The sequence below is a fragment of the Triticum urartu genome, chromosome 3A, assembly GCF_056163025.1.
Source record: "Triticum urartu cultivar PI428250 chromosome 3A, HENAU_Tu73, whole genome shotgun sequence".
Lineage (NCBI taxonomy): Eukaryota > Viridiplantae > Streptophyta > Magnoliopsida > Poales > Poaceae > Triticum > Triticum urartu.
Window position 1 is genome coordinate 490,655,370 of NC_141875.1, and position 25,284 is coordinate 490,680,653.

Genomic DNA, 25,284 nt, shown 5'->3' on the forward strand with positions numbered 1-25,284 from the left:
GAGGTTCGATAGCAACTTGATCCGAAGCTTCATGATCACTATCATTAACTTCCTATTCAATAGACATAGGTGCCACAGAAAACATCTTTCTGTGTTGCATCACTCTCTGGTTGAAGTAAAGGTTTGACAACCTCATCAAGTTCTATCTTCCTCCCACTCAATTCTTTCGAGAGAAACTCCTTCTCGAGAAAGGACCCGTTCTTAGCGACAAACAATTTGCCCTCGGATCTGAGATAGAAGGTGTACCCAACTGTCACCTTTTGGGTATCCTATGAAGATGTGTTTGTCCGCTTTTGGGTTCAAGCTTCTCCGGCTGAAGCCTTAAGCATCGCAGCCCCAAACATTAAGAAACGACAAATTTGGTTTCTTGCCAAACCAATGTTCATACGACGTCGTCTCAACGGACTTATACGGTGTCCTATCTAAAGTGAATGCAGCTGTCTCTAACGCATAACCTCAAAATGAAAACGGTAGATCGGTAAGAGACATCATAGATCGCACCATATCTCATAAGGTTCGATTACAACGTCCGGACACACCATTACCCTGTGGTGTTCCAGGTGGCTTCAACTGTGAAACAATTCCACAATGTCTTAAGTGATTGCCAAACTCATAACTCAGAAATTCTCATCGATCAGATCGTAGGAATTTGATCTTCTTGTTATGATGGTTCTTAACTTCACTCTTAAATCGCTTGAACTTTTCAAATGTTTCAGACTTGTGCTTCATTAAGTAAATATACCTATATCTACTCAAATCGTCAGTGAAGATGAGAAAATAGCGATATCCACCGCTAGCTTCAATTCTCATTGGATCACACGCATCAGCATGTATGATTTCCAACAAGTCACTTGCCCGTTTCATTGTACCTGAAAACGGGGTCTTAGTCATCCTGCCCATGAGGCATGGCTCGCATGTGTCAAGCGATTCAAAATCAAGTGACTCCAAACATCCATTGACATGGAGTTTCTTCATGCATCTTACGCCAATATGAGCTAAGCGGCAGTGCCACGAGAAAGTGGTACTATCATTATTAACTCTACATTGTAGGGGTTTGCACATCGAGCGGTGCATCAAAGACGTAAGCCTTCTGTGTAGCAGTGAGGACACTCCTCGGACTATGGACCCAGTCCGTATCATTGCTTACAATATATTTCAACTTGGTCTTTCTCTAGGAACGTATTGAAACAGGGAGCTACAACGTGAGCTATTTATCTACAACATATTTGCAAAGACAATTTAGACTATGTTCATGATAATTAAGTTCATCTAATCAAATTATTTAATGAACTCCCACTCAGATAGACATCCCTCTAGTCATCTAAGTGAAACATGATCCGAGTCAACTAGGCCGTGTCCGATCATCACGTGAGACGGGCTAGTCAACATCGGTGAACATCTTCATGTTGATCATATCTTCTATACGACTCATGCTCGACCTTTTGGTCTTCCGTGTTCCGAGGCCATGTCTGTACATGCTAGGCTCGTCAAGTCAACCTAAGTGTATTGCGTGTGTAAATATGGCTTACACCCATTGTATTCGAACGTTAGAATCTATCACACCCGATCATCACATGGTGCTTCGAAACAACGAACCTTCGTAACGGTGCACAGTTAAGGGGAACACTTTCTTGAAATTATTGCGAGGGATCATCTTATTTAAGCTACCGTCGTTCTAAGCAAATAAGAGTAAAACATGATAAACATCACATGCAATCAAATAGTGACATGATATGGCCAATATCATTTTGCTCCTTTTGATCTCCATCTTCGGGGCTCCATGATCATCGTTGTCACCGGCATGACACCATGATCTCCATCATCGTGTCTTCTTGAAGTTGTCTCGTCATCTATTACTTCTACTACTATGGCTAACGCTTTAGCAATAAAGTAAAGTAATTACATGACGTTTATGTTGACACACAGGTCATAAATAAATTAAGACAACTCCTATGGCTCCTGCGATTGTCATACTCATCGACATGCAAGTCATGATTCCTATTACAAGAACATGATCAATCTCATACATCACATATATCATTCATCACATCCTTTTGGCCATATCACATCACATGACACATGCTGCAAAAAAAAGTTAGACGTCCTCTAATTGTTGTTGCAAGTTTGTACGTGGCTGCTATAGGTTTCTAGAAAGAACGTTTCTTACCTACGCCAAAACCACAACGTGATATGCCAATTTCTATTTACTCTTCATAAGGACCCTTTTTATCGAATCCGATCCGACTAAAGTGGGAGAGACAGACACCCACTAGCCACCTTATGCAACTAGTGCATGTCAGTCGGTGGAACCAGTCTCACGTATGCGTACGTGTAAGGTCGGTCCGGGTAGCTTCATCCCACGATGCCGCCGAATCAAGATAAGACTAGTAACGGCAAGTAAATTGAAAAAATCGACGCCCACAACAACTTGTGTTCTACTCGTGCATAGAAACTACGCATAGACCTAGCTCATGATGCCACTGTTGGGGATCGTAGCAGAAATTTAAAATTTTCTACGCATCACCAAGATCAATCTATGGAGTAATCTAGCAACGAGGGGAAGGGGAGTGCATCTACATACCCTTGTAGATCGCTAAGCGGAAGCGTTGCAAGAACGCGGATGAAGGAGTCGTACTCGCAGCGATTCAGATCGCGGTTGATTCCGATCTAAGTGCCGAACAACGGCGCCTCCGCGTTCAACACACGTGCAGCCCGGTGACGTCTCCCACGCCTTGATCCAGCAAGGGGAGAAGGAGAGGTTGGGGAAGACTCCGTCCAACAGCAGCACGACGTCGTGGTGGTGGTGGAGGAGCGCGGAACTCCAGCAGGGCTTCGCCAAGCACTACGAGAGACGAGGAGGGAGAGAGGTAGGGCTGCGCCAAGAGGGAGATGATCTCGTGTGTCTTGCAGCCCCCAATACCTCAAGTATATATAGGGGAAGGGGAGGGGCTGCGCCCCCATCTAGGGTTCCCTCCCTAGGGGTGGCGGCAGCCCCAAAACCCATCTAGGGTGGCGGCCAAGGGGGGGGAGAGGGGGCGCACCTAGGGTGGGCCTTAAGGCCCATCTAGACCTAGGGTTTGCCCCCTCCCACTCTCCCTTGTGCCTTGGGCCTTGGTGGGGGGGGGGGGGGCGCACCAGCCCACCTGGGGCTGGTCCCCTCCCACACTTTGCCCACGCAGCCTTCTAGGGCTGGTGGCCCCACCTGGTGGACCCCCGGGACCCTCCCGGTGGTCCCGGTACGTTACCGATAGCACCCGAAACCTTTCCGGTGACCAAAACGAGACTTCCCATATTTAAATCTTTACCTCCGGACCATTCCGGAACTCCTCGTGACGTCCGGGATCTCATCCGGGACTCCGAACAACATTCGGTAACCGCGTACATACTTTCCCTATAACCCTAGCATCATCGAACCTTAAGTGTGTAGACCCTACGGGCTCGGGAGTCATGCAGACATGGCCGAGACAACTCTCCGGTCAATAACCAACAGCGGGATCTGGATACCCATGTTGGTTCCCACATGCTCCATGATGATCTCATTGGATGAACCACGATGTCAAGGATTCAATCAATCCCGTATACAATTCCCTTTGTCTATCGGTACGATACTTGCCCGAGATTCGATCGTCGGTATCCCGATACCTTGTTCAATCTCGTTACCGGCAAGTCTCTTTACTCGTTCCGTAACACATCATCCCGTGATCAACTCCTTGGTCACATTGTGCACATTATGATGATGTCCTACCGAGTGGGCCCAGAGAGCTCTCCGTTACACGGAGTGACAAATCCCAGTCTCGGTTCGTGCCAACCCAACAGACACTTTCAGAGATACCTGTAGTGTACCTTTATAGCCACCCAGTTACGTTGTGACGTTTGGCACACCCAAAGCACTCCTACGGTATCCGGGAGTTGCACAATCTCATGGTCTAAGGAAATGATACTTGACATTAGAAAAGCTTTAGCATACGAACTACACGATCTTTGTGCTAGGCTTAGGATTGGGTCTTGTCCATCACATCATTCTCCTAATGATGTGATCCCGTTATCAACGACATCCAATGTCCATGGTTAGGAAACCGTAACCATCTATTGATCAACGAGCTAGTTAACTAGAGGCTTACTAGGGACATGGTGTTGTCTATGTATCCACACATGTATCTGAGTTTCCTATCAATACAATTCTAGCATGGATAATAAACGATTATCATGAACAATGTAATATAATATAATAATAACCAATTTATTATTGCCTCTAGGGCATATTTCCAACAGGTGATGCACATCAACGAGAGGGGAGAGTATCGTCTACGTACCCTCATAGGCCGTAAGCGGAAGCGTTATGAGAACGCGGTTGATGTAGTCGAACGTCTTCACGATCCGACTGATCCAAGTACCGAACGCACGGCACCTCTGAGTTCAGCACACGTTCAGCTCGATGACGTCCCACGAACTCCAATCCAGCAAAGCTTCACGGGAGAGTTCCATCAGCACGACGGTGTGATGACGGTGATGATGTTGCTACCGACGCAGGGCTTCGCCTAAGCACCGCTACGATATGATCGAGGTGGATTATGGTGGAGGGGGGCACCGCACACGGCTTGTAACAATCAACTTGTGTGTTCTAGGGTGCCCCATGCCCCCGTATATAAAGGAGCAAGGGGGGAGGCTGGCCGGCCCTTGCAAGGCGCGCCAGGAGGAGGAGTCCTCCTCCTAGTAGGAGTAGGACTCCCCTTTTCTACTCCTACTAGGAGGGGGAAAGGAAGGAGGAGAGGGAGGAAAGGAGGAAAGGGGGCCGCCCCCCTAGTCCAATTCGGTTTGGGCTAGGGGGGCCGCGCGCCCTGCATCCTCTCTTCCACCACTTTGGCCCATGAGGCCCAATACTTCTTCTCCGTATTCCCGTAACTCCCCGGTACTCCGGAAAATACCCGAATCACTCAGAACCTTTCCGATGTCCTAATATAGTCGTCCAATATATCTATCTTTACGTCTCGACCATTTCGAGACTCCTCGTCATTTCGCCGATCTCATCCGGGACTCCAAACTACCTTCGGTACATCAAATCACATAAACTCATAATACCGATCATCACCAAACGTTAAGCGTGCGGACCCTACGGGTTCAAGAACTATGTAGACATGACCGAGACACATCTTCGGTCAATAACCAATAGCGGAACCTGGATGTTCATATTGGCTCCTACATATTCTACGAAGATCTTTATCGGTCAAACCGCATAACAACATACGTTGTTCCCTTTGTCATCGGTATGTTACTCTCCCGAGATTCGATCGTCGGTATCTCAATACCTAGTTCAATCTCGTTACCGTCAATTCTCTTTTACTCGTTCCGTAATGCAACATCCCACAACTAACTTATTAGTCACATTGCTTGCAAGGCTTATAGTGATGTGCATTACCGAGAGGGCCTAGAGATACATCTTCGACAATCGGAGTGACAAATCCTAATCTCGATCTATGCCAACTCAACAAGTACCATCAGAGACACCTGTAGAGCACCTTTATAATCACCCAGTTACGTTGTGACGTTTGGTAGCACACAAAGTGTTTCTCCGGTAATCGGGAGTTGCATAATCTCATAGTCATAGGAACATGTATAAGTCATGAAGAAAGCAATAGCAGTAAACTAAAACAATCAAGTGCTAAGCTAACAGAATGGGTCAAGTCAATCACATCATTCTCCTAATGATGTGATCCCGTTTATCAAATGACAACTCATGTCTATGGTTTAGGAAACATAACCATCTTTGATCAACGAGCTAGTCAAGTAGAGGCATACTAGTGACACTCTGTTTGTCTATGTATTCACACATGTATTATGTTTCCGGTTAATACAATTCTAGCATGAATAATAAACATTTACCATGAAATAAGGAAATAAATAATAACTTTATTATTGCCTCTAGGGCATATTTCCTTCATCAAACCGATACAAAGCATTGAAAGCGATATCCAACTTCTACAAAGTAAGGATGCACAACAAAAACTAACAAGTACGACTAAAAAACTAATATATTGATAACAATAAAGTCGTATGAAACCGACATTAAGCCTTCGCCGAAGGAGAAGGTGGACCGATTTGGAGATTATGTCATCATCATCCATGTTGGATAAAAAACTTCACTCTCCACCCACTGCAACAATATACCCCACCGTCTTGAACATCGATTGGTACTCTGCTCGGTGCAGCATAGCACGTACAAACCAGTGCATACAACTGAAAATAACCTGAAATGAATAATTGCTTTTTTCATTAAAAACAAAATCAGTTCTACTTAGCCAGATCGACCGTAGTAAAGGCAGACGCTCCAACCCTTATTACCGTGTTAAAATTATTCAATATTCTGTCAAGCTAGTGACCATATATATTGGCAACACTGGTGGACAAATACAAATTGGAATCTATTTACATGGCTGACCATGTAGAACACGAAACTTGCAATGAAAGAAGAGGTGTTTGATTATCTCATCATGAGAACAAAAGCTATAGTTCTTCCTTCCATGCTAGTAACAACTCCCATCCGAAGATATCACATGAAAAATCTTTTTAATTGTATTTTACTTATTTGTTTAATATTATCCATTAGAACCTGTAAGTGCATGAGTGCACGGTACATAGAGTCGACAGCAGATGACCCACATGTAGTGAGTTTCCAACAAAAAATATCCCATCATTGTGTCAGGTTAACTGATTGCAAATAGGATAAGAAATGTTGCCATATAATAAAACGGGGCTAACCAAATTCCTCCTAAATGGAACATCCGGTGAGGAGGAGCTGGGCACATGTGCAAGGGTATGATTCTTATCGCGAATAATACGACACAAAGTTGGATTATGTTCCCAGAGTAGTGTTTTCAAACCACTTATCCTCCCAGAAAGCCGTCCTTTATCGCAAAAGAACCAAAGCGGAAAATATGCTTCTTTGTTGCCACTAGGTTGGCCCGAAATTGTGAGTTACCGGGCTTCAAAAATGCCCAGGACACCGCTTTTTCTCCTAGATACTTATTGCGTAGTAGAGTTTGCCATGTGTCTCCGACGGATCTCGTGGGATTTGGTTGGTGGATATCTTTGGTGGATCGAGTCGGAACCGACCTTTGTTTGTCTACGTTCGCGTGTCTTCAAGTTGGATCCTTCCGATCTATGCATCTCTTCATCGGCGGCGGTTGTTGTTCTGGTGCGCTAGTCCTATGAGACCTTAGCACGACAACTTCCCAACTATCTATCACAACAAGTTTTGCCCAGCTCCGGCGAGGGAGGGGCGATGACGACAACGCGCCTTTGGCTCACTTCAATGCTTGCAATCGTCGCTAGCTGGTTTACGGATCTGGATGTAATTTGTATTATTTTTTATTTTGATGTACAACCATGATTGAAGATAAATAAATTGGAAGTTTTCTCGCAAAAAGGAAAAAAATAGTTAGCCGAACGCCCTCTTTTGTACGTAGCTTGAACAACCACTTAATGAGTAAGGCATCATTCTTAACATGTAGGTCCTGAATGCCTAGACCACCCCGGTCTTTTGGTCGACAAACCACACTCCATTTTGTAGGCTAATACTTTTCGCTATCTCTTTCTGCGAAGAATTTGGATATGGAATAATCTGGTCTGGGTGGTTTAGGGAGTTGGAAAATAAGACTATGTAGAGAGCCATGTTCGTGAGGACCGAGTTGATTAGGTCGTCCTCTAACGAAGAGCAATTTGCCTTTAAAACTACTCAAACATTTCTTTCTCTGAGGGCTCTTCAACATAGTGAACCGTTCATAAAGAATTGGAATTATCAAATATTTAATCAAAATTGGCAATATGCACAACCAAGCAGATCAACATATTATTTAGCCACCTCCTTGCTTCCCCGAAGCAGAACAATTAACTCTTATGAAAGTTATTTTTTAAACCAAACAATTGCTCAAAAGTTTTTTTTTGATAGAAAGACTGTAAGGGAACCCCCTACAGTATAGTTGGTGCAACAACCCCAAATTGCAAGTACCATGCCTTGAACCTGGGTGGGTGGGAAGGCATCAGCCCCTTCCAACCACTAGGCTATGCCTTAGTCTGCCAATTGCTCAAAAGTTGAAAGCAATAGTTTCTGATTCATCGCCTTATCCAGGTCATGTTCCTATTTATATGCGTACAAGAGACGCGTGCAACAAGCATCTTTACAGGAACTGTCACAACCGGAGAGTCCGGTCGGTTGAGATCTACAGGGAGAAAGGGAACCACACGATGGGTAGAATTAGCCTAGATTTCCCTTAGTTAACTCATGATTAATAATATCCTAACAGTAATCTCCTTTTCAAAAGAAAAAATCTTTGTTGGTGTGACTCGAAGCTTTTCTTCTGTTTCAAGCCAGCGGGCTCACACCTCCAATTTGTTAATTTCTTTATCTTTATATTACATCTCGCTCTTAATCACACATTTGAAGACAGAGATTTGCCTTTGTGAGGTGTGCCAGCTAAGATCGAAATGGTGACGTGATGTGACATTAGTGCAACAAGGACTGGGCTTTACATATATGGTGATTGATGTGGTTGGGAAGCCATTATTAACTTAGTGCTGGTCGTGATTTGCGAAAGCAAAAGTCTTAGGAGGCGACATGGCTAATCCATGGCCATAAGCTTCCATGTAAACTATAGTTTTAATTTAGTAGCCTTCTTCCGTGAGGCATCTTGAAGGTGATGGGAAAGAAATGGAAGACAAAGAAAAGGAGGAGTTGGCCAGAGAGAAGCATAAAAGAAAAGAGGGGAAAAGGCAATAATTAGGTAACTTTTCCTTTGAAAGTATAGTTAGGAAATTAAGCCAGTAAGAAAATGATCGTGATGTGACCTGATAATTAAATGGCAGCCGCGATGCAAACAGTGTAGATGTATCTAGGCGACTAGGCTGCTGAAATCTAGCGAGTTTCACAAGTGGTGTTCGGAGAATTGCTGATTAAATTACAATCGGATTCTTGCCTTGATTCTTTACGAAGACGCCTCACTTTCCACATGGAGTACTCCCCCTTCGAGTGCACGCCTTGCCTGTCGTGTCACACGACTCTCGCACCGTCGCACGTGCGTGTTGACGCCTAGCTCCTAAATGCTTGCAGGACAGGCACATCACCAACCACAACATGTCACACTGTACGGCGACTCATATTGCAACTTTCATTTTCCTATGGTCATCAAAACCAAGCGTCTCTAAAGTTACAGTAATTTCGTCAGACCAGCTACAAGTATCTGTGTCTACATGGCACTTCTTTTTTGACGTGTGCAAGGCAAGTGCACTGCCGATTTAAGAGAGAGAAAACAAAATAGAGTGGCGTGGTTTATACGGGAAACCAGGCCGAAAAAGCATACAACACACGATCGATAAGGGACAGTAGTGAAAAACCCAACAATGCCGACGCAACATATAGATGATGTTTGGTTCTTTAGTCCTAAAACTTTTTCTAGTCCCAACTAAAAAGTCCCTAGTCCCTAAAAAGTCCCTCCCTGTTTGTTTCAAGAGACTTAGAGGGTGTTTGTTTTCAGGGACTTATTAGTCTAGGGACTTAAATAAGTCCCTATAAGTCCCATCTAAACCAAACAAGAGGGACTTATAGGGACTTAAAGTAGGCATTTGATACTTATGAAATAAGACTCAATGAGGGATTTATATAGACTTATAGTTGTAATATGGTCTTATAGAGACTTATAAGTCCCAGGAACCAAAAAGGTAGGGACTTTTTAGAGACTTGGAACTTATAAGTTGGGACTAAAAAAAGTCCTAGGACTTATGAACCAAACAGGGCCTTAAAAGTCCCTGATCCCTTCCTAAAGGTTATTAAATGACCATGTTGCCCCTAGTATATAAAAAATAACAATCAAACAACACCATGGGGTGGCGTGCCAATAGATGTATGGAGGGGCATTGTTGGAAAAGTCCTAAAAAGACTTCAAAAGACTCTCCTTGAGAGTCTTCTTCATTTAATCCCAAATGCCTAGTTTAGTCCCTAAAAAGTCTCTCCCGTTTGATAAAAAAGTCTTTAAAAAGAATTTTTTTAGTCCTTACGCAAAAAAGTCCCTAAAAACAAACACGCCCATACTATGCAGAAGCGACTAATGAAAACCAGCTAGCCACAATTGACACCGAAATGCGACGTGAAGGCGGAGAATAAAATACTAGGGGGCATGCACGGCGTGGATGCATTATTTCTAATCTAATGCTTCACTAACTCCCCTGTTAAATTAACTTGGATAAGGGAAACACAATGGGCATGATGAGGCCACGCGGGGTAGATGTTGTCTCCTTTAAGGAGTTTGAGAGGGACGGGCGCTCCAGCACGACTCAAAAGATTCTCATGTTTACTTACCATCAAACTAAAGCTAGCTAGTTGATTAGTAATTAGCAGCCATCTCCGTATTTTTTTTGTGACAAGATGTACTCCACTCCTTGCCATGTCGCCTTAGACTACCTGCACAATCTTTTCTGAGATCATCTACTTGCGCAATTTTTTTTCAGTTTCATATGTTTCGCATTATTTGACCTGACAGGCCTGTATAATATGTCCAGGCTGGAGTTGCACTAATTTATTGGATCCTTTGATAGCATGAGTCCTGATCAAATCAAATCTATTGGTGCCGACGTGGAAGAATATTGTTCAATCTCGGTGGCACTTCACCATTGCGATAAATGTTCTTTATATGCTTCAGTCCAACCTGACTTGTCAGAAAATATGACGCACATAGTATAAAGTCGAGTCACTTATTTTGAGACGAAAGGAGTAAATCAGAATAGTTGTCCTAGCCAGCTGGATTACTAATTTATTTTTATCTTTTGAAACTGGAGTCCTAAGACTCAATCTATTTAAGAAGAAGATAATTACCTGATTAATTACGAAAAACTGGTACAACACGCCCACACAGGACACCAGTGGCCGACTTAGCTGCCCACAAGATCCACACACGTCCCTGAAGAAACGAAAACCGCTGAGGCTTGTGCGCAAACTGCCAACATCATCACCTCTCCCGAGCAAACGTCTCCAACTTGAGTGCATTCGTCCAACAATGATGCCTTGCCACAAAGAGCACACGAGACCTGCCGGTCTATGCCAAATAACCGGCCACACGCGCCGGTGGCAGGGTAGCTCCAAGTCCGAAGGCAAGCTATGACAAAGAAATATGCAAGGTCATGCAAATGGGTTTACTTTCTTCACCTCTGCAAGTGAACTCCTGCCCTGATTTCCCAATAGTATAATATGCAGATGACACTTTGGTCCTCCTCCAAGCAGATGCCAAACAACTACACTGCCTCAAAGCCCTCCTCAATACTTTTGCAGATGCTACTGGACTGAAAGTTAACTACTCTAAATCAAGCCTCATCCCACTCAATGTACCCGAGGAGAAAGTTGAAATTCTGACTAATACTTTCCAACGTAAAAGGGAATTCTTTCCCATCCAATATTTGGGTGCACCTCTGGGTATTCATAAACCAACTATTGAGCAATGTTTACCTCTGGTCACAAGACTACAGAAGAAACTTATGGGTCTATCTTGTTTTTTGACCATGGCTGGAAGACTATTGTTGGTAAAATCTATGATCAACTCTCTGCTGATTTACCTTATGCGATGTCTTGATGTACCTGTCACCATTAAAGCTCAAGCTATTAAATTATTGAGGCATTGCCTCTGGAGAGGCCCTGATTTGGAGGATCATAGGCCTGCCATGGTGGCTTGGAGTATTGTTTGTAGACCAAAAGACCAAGGAGGATTGGGAGTGATGGACATCTTTGTCCAAAACAAAGCTTTGCTACTCAAGAATCTGCACACGTTTTATAACAGACACAACATTCCATGGGTTAACTTGATCTGGGAAGCACATTACAGTGCTGATTTACTGCCTGGCAACAGTTGGATAGGATCTTTTTGGTGGAAAGCAAATCTTAAGCTCATTGACAATTTCAAATCCATGGCTAGATGCCACATTGGAGATGGCAAAAGTGCTTTTTTCTGGTCTGATCTCTGGCACTCAGCTTGCCTTCAGGACATGTTCCCTCATCTCTTTTCTTTTGTGAAGAATAGGAACTCCACTGTGCATACCATTATTCACACTGAATTTCTGGAGGATCTCTTTCATTTACCATTGACAGTGCAAGCATTCCAAGAATTTGAAGCAATGGAGGACATTTGTATATCTTTGAGGGGTTCTGAATATCTGGAATGTACAGATACCTGGAGCTATATTTGGGGAAATGATCAATTCTCAGTTGCAAAGGCATATAAACTGATGATGGGAGTTAAAATATTACCCCCAACAATTTAACTGGATTTGGAATAGCTCTTGTCAACCCAAGCACAAGGTGTTCTTTTGCAGGTTACTACATGACAGACTCAATACCAGGAATCTCCTTAGAAGGAAATCTTTTCATTTGGACAACTACAATTGTGCTGTAAACAATTGCCAGCAGGAGGAAACACTTCAACATCTCTTTTTGACATGTCCTTTTGCTGCTCAGTGTTGGGACATAATTTTTCCCACTAGGCAGGCCAATGTCTCAGTTCTTGAGGCTTCCACTGATCTAAAATTAAAACTTTATGTGCCTTTCTTCATGGAAATCATCATCCTAGCTTCATGGGTCATCTGGATCTCTAGGAACAACCTCATTTTTCAAGACATCCAACCAAGCATTCAGGGATGGAAAGTCATCTTCTTGGAGGAAATCAATTTGCTAAGGTTCAGAATAAAGAAGAGCTATGCTAGAGCTTTCTGTCTCTGGCTTGACAACCTTGTCCTGTAATCTTTTGTATTTTAGTAGCTGCTAGTTTCTTTCTTTCTTTCTTTTCTCTCTTTCTTTCTTTTTTGTTTTTGGCTTCTCTCAAGCCTTTTTGTATTGCTGGATCTCTATGTTGAAATAATATAAAAATTGCAGTGGGGTTTTGCCCTACTGTGTATAGTCAAAAAAATGCAAGGTTAGTGTCATGAAGGATCGCTGAGCCAGACCACAAGCTGCAAGTCACGTCGCCACCCCAGCCTCGCTACTGCAACTCTGACTCCTCGGTAACAAACAAACCCAGACGACGCCTCAAACATGCCGAAGAGCCAACTACCAAAATTTTGCCGCGACCCTGACCTCACTCATCCGCATCAATCTTGACACACGAGCTGCCAACGACCGCCAACTCGAACCACGAGTACCTCAGATAGGTCTTATCTCCAGGACGATGCCCCCAAGAGGGAACGTGATGCCAATCATGGCCATAGCATTGCCATCCTACAATCCAGAGGACCCGGATCTGAGGTATCCCTAGGAACATGTCGAGCGGGAAGGCTAAAACTACATCCCCGACGCCTCCCACAAGGTAACGGTGCCCATAGGTGCCGCCGTTAACGGATCCATCTAAAACCAGGAGCACAACTTTCCCCGGCAGAGTTGATGCTGAATCACATGAATTGTGGGCCACCCTACCACCACATCATCGTCTTCACCGTTAGTCGGAGACCGGCTAGGCCCAATGGGCCAGATCCCACATAGCAGATCTAGAGGCAAGGGAGGGCCTGAGAAGAACCATGATCTCGCCCCAAACATTGCCTCGGAGGCTACAACCGAGTCACTCCGCACATATCCCAATTGTCATAAGCCAAAACCGCATGAGCAAAAAGGAGCCGGCATAGTCACCTGGCCCCGACCCGTCATTGGATGTTGCTAGGCCATCGCTGAAGCCATGCTTGATCGCCACTTCGCCTAGTTGTCGTACTGGCGGAGGAGTCACTGATGTTATAGAATTCATTGCCTACATCATCACTATTCCGATCGGGGGTGAAGGCGTCATGAGAGCATGCTCCTCGGCCACCTTCCACGGCGCGAGCTTAGCTCGACCGTATCCTTGGGAAGTGGCGGGGGTTCTGGAGGGTACATAGTGTCGCATTCTATGGTGGCTAGGTTTCCCCATGCCACCCGTGAGAGCGACACGGGGACCGGGTGTATGTTTTTTTGCTGGCTTATATAATAACTCAAGTGACTAGTATGGACTCATTTTGATTGATATAAAAAACAAGAGTAGCCGACGTGATCTTGTGTTAGAGCAACGATAATGGGGTTGCCATATCTACAGCCCCCATAACTCATACGGAGCGTTCCCCTTAATTTTTTGGAGGCCCGAAGGCTGTGCACAAACTTAGAGTTGCCATAATGCAACCTCAATGAAAATTTCTTCTGTTTCTTCTATATACTCTACTACTCGAATTTGGATGAGTAATTCAACAAAATATTACAAATCATTAATCAAATACAACTGACACTTCTTCAATGTATCCGTAATTTATGAAGTATTCATGCTATATTAATATCAACTATATATGGTTTTGGTGCACTTTTATATTATGTTTATGTACTAACCTATTAATCTAGTGCCCAGTGTCAAGTTCTGTTTTTGGTTTTACGGGAAATCAATATCTAGGAAGGTCAAAATACCTCGGTAATTTAGTATGATTTTTCTGGAATATATGTGATTTCTGGGCAAAGGAATCAATGCAAGACGGTGCCCGAGAGCCCCACACAGCCAGATGGTGCGGTCACCCCCTGGACGCGTCGTGGGCCTGTGTGGGCAGCCCTTAAGTTAGTCGGAGCTCTCCTTCAGCCGAAATAAAGATAATTTTATGAAAACATCCCCTCAAAATTTGAGCCCGGTCAAAGTTACGGATCTCCGGAAAAAAACTGTGTTCTGCCAGAGAACAATAGCGAAAACATAGAAGAAAATAGAGAGATCCAATCTAGGGAAGAGTTCCCTCTGTCCCTAGAGGACCAAGGAAGAAGAAGAAGGAGGGGCCCCTCCCCCCTCTCCACTAGTGGTGTCGGGACACCGTCGGGGACATCTCCATCATCACCATCACCATCACTAACAACTTCTTTTCCATTCTCAGAGTGATGTGTGAGTAGTTCTTCCACGGGCCGAGGGTATGTACTAGTAGCTATGTGTTTGATCTCTCTCTCTCTAATGTTCTTGATGGAGTCGATCTTGATTGTATTACGAGATTTAATAATGAAGTTGGATAATATGATGTTCTCCCCCCTATATCATTTTTATGGTGAATTGAGTCTTGCTCTTTCATGTTTCTATATGTTGGATTGAATACTTTGGATTTGAGATTACATGATGCATATCTAGTAATTAACTTGTTGATACCCGTAGTGACATTGGCATACTCTTAGCACAAAGGTTGAACGGAGTATCATATGTTGTTGTTGTTGTAGTACAATTTATGGGACTATCCGTGACACTTTGTGGCTGTTCAATAGATCAAGATTGGAAAGCAAAACGTGATTTCATTCTACTTTATCCGATAGAAATAGAAACTTTGAAGTAATTCTTTGTTGTAGTTTTGAAGGATTATCATGGGGTTTAATTATGTTAATGATGCTGAGAGTTGGAACTAGTTAAAGTATGAACCCTAGGCCTTATTTTCAAGCATTGCAACACCGTTTTACTCACTTTTGTTCCTTGCTACCTTGCTATTTCTATTTGTTTTGAATACAAAACCTATTTCTACCATCCATATTACACATTTTATCATCATCTCTTCACCAAACTAGTGCACCTACACAAGTGACAATTGTAATAGGTTGTTTGGGACACAAGAGTCCACTTGTATTTGATTGCAGGGTTATTTGAGAGAGAACCACCTTCATCCTACACCTCTCACGGGTTAATAAACATTAGGTCAACCATTTGATGGAAATTTGTTGTTGTCCTAAAAACTGTACACTTGGATGCCCAAAAAGTCTACAAGAATAAAGTTGCATAGTAGACTTAAAAAAATAATAATACAATGAAACAAAAGTTTCAACTAAAAATAAATCAATTTTAAAGAAAAATAAATGGAATATCTCCAAGCTAGCTACCAATGATGCCCAATAAGATCCTCATTGTACTGATCCTGGGAGGCGCGATCTTCGATCTTTGGGTATGCCTCTTGAATGAAGTTTCTGCGCCTCCGAGGCCTAGCGATTGTGCTAACATTTTCATAGTCCATGGGGCTTGGCAAATCCTATTATCCTCGATGACCGTGTTGTGTAGGATCACACAACATGTCATGATCTTTACCAAGACATATGTGTTCAAGAAATGAGCAAGACCGCGAAAAAAATTCAAACCTTGCTTGTAGCAGTCCAAATGTTCTCTCAATGCCCTTCCTTGGTGATTATTGCATCTTTGTGAAAATGCTTTAGTTTTTTGGTCCCATGATTATCTCCACAAATGTTGATCAAGGTGGATAGATTTCATTAATTATATAGTAGTCTTAGTCATACCGATGGCCATTCACTGTCTAGTTGCATGGTGGAGCAATACCACCTTCTAGCCTAGCAAATAGACGAGACATCTACAAGACATTGATGTCATTGTGAGATCTTGACAACCCAATGTAGCAATGCCAAATACAGAAATCCTCTGAGACAACCACTTCCAAAGTAATTATTGGATCATGGCAATGCCCAATGAATTGGTTGTGCCAAGCTACAGAGCAGTTTTAGCTCCAATGCATATAGTCAACACTCACAAGCATCCCAGGACGTCCTCATGGTTCATTCATTGATAGAACCCTCATTGTGTCCTTGGAATTGGGTGCTCACAAATAATGTTGTACATAAAAAACCATAATATCAACAAATATGGTTGTGCACTTTTTGATTTATCTTAGGCCATGGGAAGATACTCATCAATCATATATGTATGAGTGCCATATGCAATCATATGAAGTGTCACAGTCACCTTCTAAAAACAAGAAAAACCCTGCACACCAACATCATTCCTCCATTACATGAAGAATAGTTCATTGGCTTCCATGTCATCGACAATCCGACGCAATAATCGTCAGGACATGCAGAAGGGTTGTCGAAACATGTAGGCTGGGTAGGTATGCTACTTCTTGAGCTTGCGTTGATTTTTCCTTTGAAGAGGAAAGGGTGATGCAACGAAGTAGAGATAAGTATTTCCCTCAGTTAATAACCAAGGTATCAATCCAGTAGGAGGTACAAGGAAGTCCTCAATAGATGCACCTGCACAAACTAACAAACACTTGCACACAACGTGAAAAAGGGGTTGTCAATCCCTTCACGGTCACTAGCAAGCGCGAGATCTAATAGAGATAGGTATAAAATATAAGTAAAAGGCAAAATAAAAATAAATATAAATAAATTGCAGAAAGGTATTTTTGGGTTTTCGGTTTTATAGATCTGAAAATATATGATGAGAAATAGACCCGAGGGCCATATGTTTCACTAGAGGCTTCTCTCCTGAAGAAAGCACTGGGTGAACAAATTACTGTTGAGAAATTGATAGAAAAGCGCATAGGTATGAAAATATTTAAGGGAATGATCATGAATATAGGCATCATGTCCATGACAAGTAGATCGAAACGATTCTGCATCTACTTCTATTACTCCACACATCGACCGCTATCCGACATGCATCTAGTGTATTAAGTTAACAAGAATGGAGTAACGCTTTAAGCAAGATGACATGATGTAGAGGGATAGATCCAAACAATATGGCAAAACCCCCATCTTTTTATCCTTAATGGCAATAATACGATATGTGCCTCGCTACCCCTACTGTCACTGGATGAGGACACCGCAAGATTGAACCCATCACAACCTCTCCCATTGCAAGAAAAACCAATCTAGTTGGCCAAACCAAATCGTAGATCGGAGAGAAATACAAAGCTATCTTAATATGCATAAAAGAGTCCAGAGAAGACTCAAATATTCATAGATAATCTGATCATAAATCCACAATTCATCGAATCTAAACAAACGCACCACAAAAGAAGATTACATCGAATAGATCTCTAAGAATATCGAGGAGAACATTGTATTGAAGATCAAAGAGAGAGAAGAAGCCATCTAGCTACTAGCTATGGAACCATAGGTCTGTGGTAAATTACTCACACATCATCAGAAGGGTAGCAAGGTTGGTGTAGAGGCCCTCTGTGATCGAATCACCCTCCAGCAGAGTGCTCGAAAAAGCCCCAAGATGGGATGTCACGAGAATAGAAGCTTGCGGTGGCGGAAAAATATTTTTGGTGTGCCCTCTGACATAAGGGGAATATTTGGGTATTTATAGAGATGGGATTAGGGTTAGGAGGTCTGCGAGGGGCCCACAAGTCTAGGGGGCGCCCCTCGGGGTGCGCCCTGAGGGCTTGTGGCTCTTTCGTGGGTCTTCTAGCCTCTTCCCGAAGCTTCGTGGTTGTGTTTTGGTCCAAGAAAAATCCCCAAAAAGTTTTATTCCGTTTGGACTTCGTTTGGTATTGGTTTTCTGTAGAAGACAAAACAAGGAAAAACAGCAACTAGCACTAGGCACTAGGTTAATAGGTTAGTCCCAAAAAATGATATAAAATAGCATATTAATGCATATAAAACATCCAAGATAGATAATATAATAGCATGGAACAATAAAAAATTATAGATACGTTGGAGACGTATCAACCGTCCCCAAGCTTAATTCCTACTCGTCCTCGAGTAGGTAAATGATAAAAACAGAATATTTGACGTGGAACATATTTATAAATGTATTTTTTCTTATTGTGGCATGAATATTCAGATCCATAAGATTCAAAACAAAAGTTTAATATTGACATAAAAACAATAATACTTCAAGCATATTAATAAAGCAATCATGTCTTCTCAAAATATCATGGCTAAAGAAAGTTATCCCTACAAAATCATATAACCTTGTCATGCTCTATCTTTGTCACAGAAAGTATTTATCATGCACAACCCCGATGACAAGACAAGCAATTGTTTCATACTTTTAGTGTCCTCAAGCATTTTCAACTTTCATGCAATACATGAGCCTGAGCCATGGGTATAGCACTGTAGGTGGAATAGAGTATGGTGGAGGTTCTGAGGAGAAGACAAAAAAGGATAAAGTCTCGCATCAATTAGACAAATTAATGGGCTATGGAGATGCCCATCAATTGATATCGATGCAAGTGAGTAGGGATTGCCATGCAACAGATGCGCTAGAGCTATAAGTGTATGAAAGCTCAAAAGAAAACTAAGTATGTGTCCATCCAACTTGCTTGCTCACGAAGACCTAGGGCAATTTGAGGAAGCCCATCATTGGAATATACAAGCCAAGTTCTATAATGAAAAATTCCCACTAGTATATGAAAGTGATAAAATAGGAGACTCTCTATCATGAAGGACATGGTGCTATTTTGAAGCACAAGTCTGGGAAAAGGATAGTAACATTGTCCCTTGTTTCTTTTTCTCTCATTTTTTTTATTTTCTCTCATTTTTGTTTTGGGATCTTTGGCCTATTTTTTTTGTTTGGAGCCTCATCCCGACTTGTGGGGGAAGCATAGCCTCCATAATTCTTTCCTCACATGGGATAATGCTCTAATAATGATGATCATCACACTTTTATTTACTTACAACTCAATACTAGAACAAAGATATGAATCTATATGAATGCCTCCAGCGGTGTACCGGGATGTGCAATGATCTAACGTGACATGTATAAAGAATATGAACGGTGGCCAAACCACAAATACTATGTCAACTATATGATCATAATAAATGGCATGGTGGAAGTTGCATGGTAATATATCTCGGAATGGCTATGGAAATGCCATAATAGGTAGGTATGGTGGCTGTTTTGAAGAAGGGTATATGGTGGGTTTAATGCACCGGCGGAAGTTGCGCGGTACTAGAGAGGCTAGCAATGGAGGAAGGGTGAGCGTGCGTATAATCCATGGACTCAACATTAGTCATAAAGAACTCACATACTTATTACAAAAAATTATTAGACATCGAAGCAAAGTACTAATATGCATGCCCCTAGGGGATAGATTGTTTGGAAAAGACCATCGCTCGTCCTCGACCGCCACTCATAAGAAAGACAATAAAAAATAAATCATGCTCTAACTTCATTGCATAGCGATAGACCATACGTGCATGCTTCGGGAATCACAAACTTTAACACAAGTATTTCTACTAATCCACAACTCTCTAGCATGACTCTAATATCACCATCTTTATATATCAAAACAAATGCAAGGAATCGAACTTCTCGTATATTCAATGCTCTTTATGAAAGTTTTTATTATATCCCTCTTGGATACTTGTCATATTAGGACCAAACTAATAACCTAAGAAAATTGCCATACTATTTTAAGACTCTAAAAATAATATAAGTGAAGCATGAGAGTTCATCAATTTCTATAAAACAAAACCACCGCCGTGCTCTAAAAAGATATAAGTGAAGCACTAGAGGAACTACCTAGCTCAAAAAATATAAGTGAAACACATAAAGTATTCTAATAAATTCACGATTAATGTGTTTCACTCTCAAAAGGTGTGTACATCAAGGAAGATTGTGGCAAACTAAAAAGCAAAGACTCATATAATAGAAGATGCTCCAAGCAAAACAGATATCATGTGGTGAATAAAAATATAGCCTCAAGTAAATTTACCGATGGATTGAAGACAAAAGAGGGGATGCCATCCGAGGCATCCCCAAGCTTAGATGCTTGGTTGTCCTTGAATATTAACTTGGGGTGCCTCGAATATGAGAGTGAAGGAGCAATGTTACTATCCTTTTTTCCACACTTGTGCTTCAAAGTAGCACCATGACCTTCATGATAGAGAGTCTCCTATGTTGTCAATTTCATATGCTAGTGGAAAATTTTCATTATAGAACTTGGCTTGTATATTCCAACGATGGCCTTCCTCAATTTTCCCTAGGTCTTCATGAGAAAGCAAGTTGGATGCACACCCACTTAGTTTTTGTTTTGAGCTTTCATAAACTTATAGCTCTAGTGCATCCGTTGCATGGCAATCCCTACTCACTCACATTGATATATTATTGATGGGCATCTCCATAGCCCGTTGATACGCCTAGTTGATGTCAGACTATCTCCCTCTTTTTTGTCTTCTCCACAACCACCATATTCTATTCCACCTATAATGCTATGTGTTGGGGATACACATAACAGGTAGGCCCACGAAGGGTTGAAATATCATGAAGCATGGGGTCCACACAACATGTGAGTCTAGGTAAAATTCATAGAGACATACTATCCACTCGGACAAGCAGCATACCATCCACTGGACCAAGCAGCATACCATCCACTCGGATGACAGTTCACCACTCGTATGTACGACTCACTCGGATATACGAAAACCAGCAGGCAGCAAAGCAGTCGGCATCATTCTCATAGTGAAGGCTTGATAGTGGGCTGGCTTCATGGCATTCATGCCCCACTTTGTAACATAGGAGGTGAAGGGGTGGCGCACTCTATATAAGCCACCCCCACCACTAGACTAGGTTTTTTTTTCTTCCATCTCTTTCTATTTTTCACCATTAGTCTCAGGACTACGGGGATTCGTCTCCTCTCATTGTAATCTCTAGATACATACTAAGATAAAACAAAGCCTCTCCGGAGCACGAGACGTAGGTTTGTTATCTCCACTGTGAGAGGCCCGAACTCGCTAAAACCACTGTGTCACCCATATGCATCTCGATAGATCATGCTCCTTTACCCTACCCCTCTCTTATTGTCGGAATCGTTACCACGACAGTTGGTGCCCACCGTGGGGCATTGGCGTCTATCGAGCCATGATGCAAATGGTTTTCTTTCTTCGATCTCCGTCCGCCGATCAATAATCGTAAATGGAGAATCTGATATTCAGGACATCACTCCATTCACAGGAGAGGCATGATACTCTTCGTTCAAAGGGATCAGGAAGTTTCCATCCTGTCTTTTTTTATACAAACGATTTTTAATCTAACAATAGTTGTTTTTCTTCTATATGTACACGCGCTCACGTGAGTTCCGTGGAGTTTGGGCTACCATGCCATTCACGGCGAACACATGATGCTCTTCGCGCAAAAGGATCAGGGGATTGCCTATTTAATCCTATATCTTTCTTTTGCAATCCATCAACGATCTTACCATGGGTCGCTTCTTCTCCTGTATGTTCGTAAATCTCAGGAAGTAGTGAAAAAGGAAGAAGAGAAGACACCATGCGTGGAAGAGGACCACCTCGTCACTCGGTGGTGTGGTGGGCGACTTTCTCGTTTCCTACAGCGTCCCTTGTCAGCCACGCAGCGCGATCCCCGCCCTCGATGCGCGGACCTGACATAGCATCGACGCCGGGGCTGTCCACGATCACGGCAAGACGGGAGCCACTGGATCGACACGCCTCCGCCTCAAGCTCCGCCCGCATGCAGCCTGGCAGGAGAACGCCATCCCACACTCGGATTTGCTGCAGACTGCCTCACCTCGCGCCGGATCCGTAGCAAAGCTGCCGTCGCCGCCGTGACCGACCAGAGAGCCTTGCCCCTCGCCTTCCACTTTCCTTCTAATCTTTAATTCCTTCCAATTTATCTCATGCATGCAGGACATGAATGGCCGTGAGAAAGGAGGAACGTCCACTACATGCATGGGCGGTTTTAACTCTTCCTTAATTACCGACTAATTAACTCCTTTTGTATGCATGTACAGATTTTGGACGTCGGCATTTTCCTCATTAGGCTAGTCATAGTGGGGAGTAACTTAGACTAGTGTCATGCATATGACACTAATCTTTGTTACTACTTTCATAGTGCAAAGTAATATACAAGTAGTATCATAGATGATAGCATTTATTACATCATAGACTCATTTTGCTTTGGGTTACGTTATGTTACAGTAACATATTATGTTACTCCAAACACCTCTCTCCTTATTAACTCTATGCCACATAAACAAATCTGTCTTGAAATGCGCTATATTACTTGCTAAGTTACTCCCACTATGACCAGCCTTAGTGACTACGTGGGCCTCCTTCTAAAGGTATAATTGCTTTTTTAAGCGCCTCATCAGGTGAGGATTTTCAGCGCCGGTTTCTTAATTACCATGGTCAAAACTTCTAAAGGTATAATTGTGCATGCATGCATGCATAACCATCCACGGCCTTTAATCCTTGCAAGATGCATCCGTGCAGGGACCCTTTGTCCATCAAAATATATTCGTAGCTATGTTTCCTACTAACTTGCAGGTCACACGTCCGTCATCGTCTCCGGACAGTGGTTCACTCGGATAGACATTCCATTTAAGCTATGTACAGACGACTAACATATAATCACACGACCGACTCATCTTTTATTTCACTCAACCGATGGCGTGGCGACCGGATCGCAGCCCAGATGTGGTTCACTCGGGCACATGGATGCACTCGGATGAGGCGTTCACTTGGATGGCGCTCCCCTGGCTGTCAAGTCCGTGGATCCAGTTGGTCGATTCACCTTTTTACTCGGCCGGCTAACGTATAGATTCATGCGGGGGCTGGCTGCCCCTGCGAGCGGCCAAGCCATCCTCCGACATCAACTGCCCAACGCAGCACAGACCCGAAGCGGCTCCTTCCTCGAGCCAGTCACGTCCACGTGCGCGCGCGAGCTTCCTCTCCCGGCGCCGACATTCTGTCACGTCCAGGTTCACCGAGACATACAGTTTACTCAGACGGGTAACAAACTACTGCGACAGTCGGACAAGCACTCGACACTGGACATGTCTTCGTCACCGCTCGGTCGCCCTGCGCGCCGACATCTGTTGGACACGTCCTCACCATTCGGCCACCCCTTGCGGTCATTCGGAGGACACGTCTTCATCGGTTTGCCTGACAAGGTTTTATTAGACAATTAAAATGTCCAGACGTTCGGCCGTCCCGCGAGTCGTCATTGGTTGGTCACCTCATCACCACTCGGCCGCTCTGTGCGTTGTCATCGATTGGTCACCTCATCACCATTCGGCCGCTTCGTGTGTCGCCATCGATTGGTCACCTCATCACCATTCAGCCGCTTCGTGCGTCGCTATCGGTTGGTCACCTCATCACCACTCGGCCGCCCCGTGCGTCGCCACTCGGTTGGTCACCTCATAACCATTCGGCCGCTCCGTGCATCGCCATCGGTTGGTCACCTCATCACCACTCGGCCGCCCCGCGCGTCGCCACTCAGTTGGTCACCTCATAACCATTCGGCCCCTCCGTGCGTCGCCATCGGTTGGTCACCTCATCACCATTCGGCCACTCCGTGCGTCGCCATCGATTGGTCACCTCATCACCACTCGGCCGCCCTGCGCGTCGCCACTCGGTTGGTCACCTCATAACCATTCGGCCGCTCCGTGCGTCGCCATCGGCTGGTCACCTCATCACCACTCGGCCGCCCCGCGCGTCGCCAATCGGTTAGTCACCTCATCACCACTCGGCCGCTCCATGCGTCGTCATCGGTTGGTCACCTCATCACCATTCGGCCGCTCCGTGTGTCGCCATCGGTTGGTCACCTCATCACCACTCGACCGCCCCGCGCGTCGCCACTCGGTTGCTCACCTCATCACCACTCGGCCGCCCCGCGCGTCGCCATCGGTTGGTCACCTCATAATTATTCGGCCGCTCCGTGCTTCGCCATCGGTTGGTCACCTCATCATCACTCGGCCGCCCCGCGCGTGGCCACTCGGTTGGTCACCTCATCACCACTCGGCCGCCCCGCGCGTCGCCACTCGGTTGGTCACCTCGTCACCACTCGGCCGCCCCGCGCGTCGGCACTCGGTTGGTCACCTCATAACCATTCGGCCGCTCCATGCGTCGCCATTGGCTAGTCACCTCATCACCATTCGGCCGCTCCGTGCGTCGCCATCGGTTGGTCACCTCATCACCACTCGGCCGCCCCGCACGTCGCCACTCGGTTGGTCACCTCATAACCATTCGGCCGCTCCGTGCGTCGCCATCGGTTGGTCACCTCATCACCATTCGGCCGCTCTGTGCATCGCCATCGGTTGGTCACCTCATCACCACTCGGCCGCCCCGCGCGTCGCCACTCGGTTGGTCACCTCATAACCATTCGGCCGCCCCGTGCGTCTCCATCGGTTGGTCACCTCATCACCATTCGGCCGCTCCGTGCGTCTCCATCGGTTGGTCACCTCATCACCACTCGGCCGTCCCACGCGTCGCCATCGGTTGGTCACCTCATCACCACTCGGCCGCCCCGCGCGTCGCCATCGGTTGGTCACCTCATCACCACTCGGCCGCTCCGCGCGTCGCCATCGGTTGGTCACCTCATCACCACTCGGCCGCTCCGCGCTTCGCCACTCGGTTGGTCACCTCATAACCATTCGGCTGCCCCGCGCGTCGCCATGGGTTGGTCACCTCATCACCACTCGGCCGCCCCGTCCGTCGGCACTCGGTTGGACACATCTACATCAATCGGTCGCCCCTCGCATCGCCATCGGTTGAACACATCTTCACCACTCGGCCAACCGCACGCCTTCATA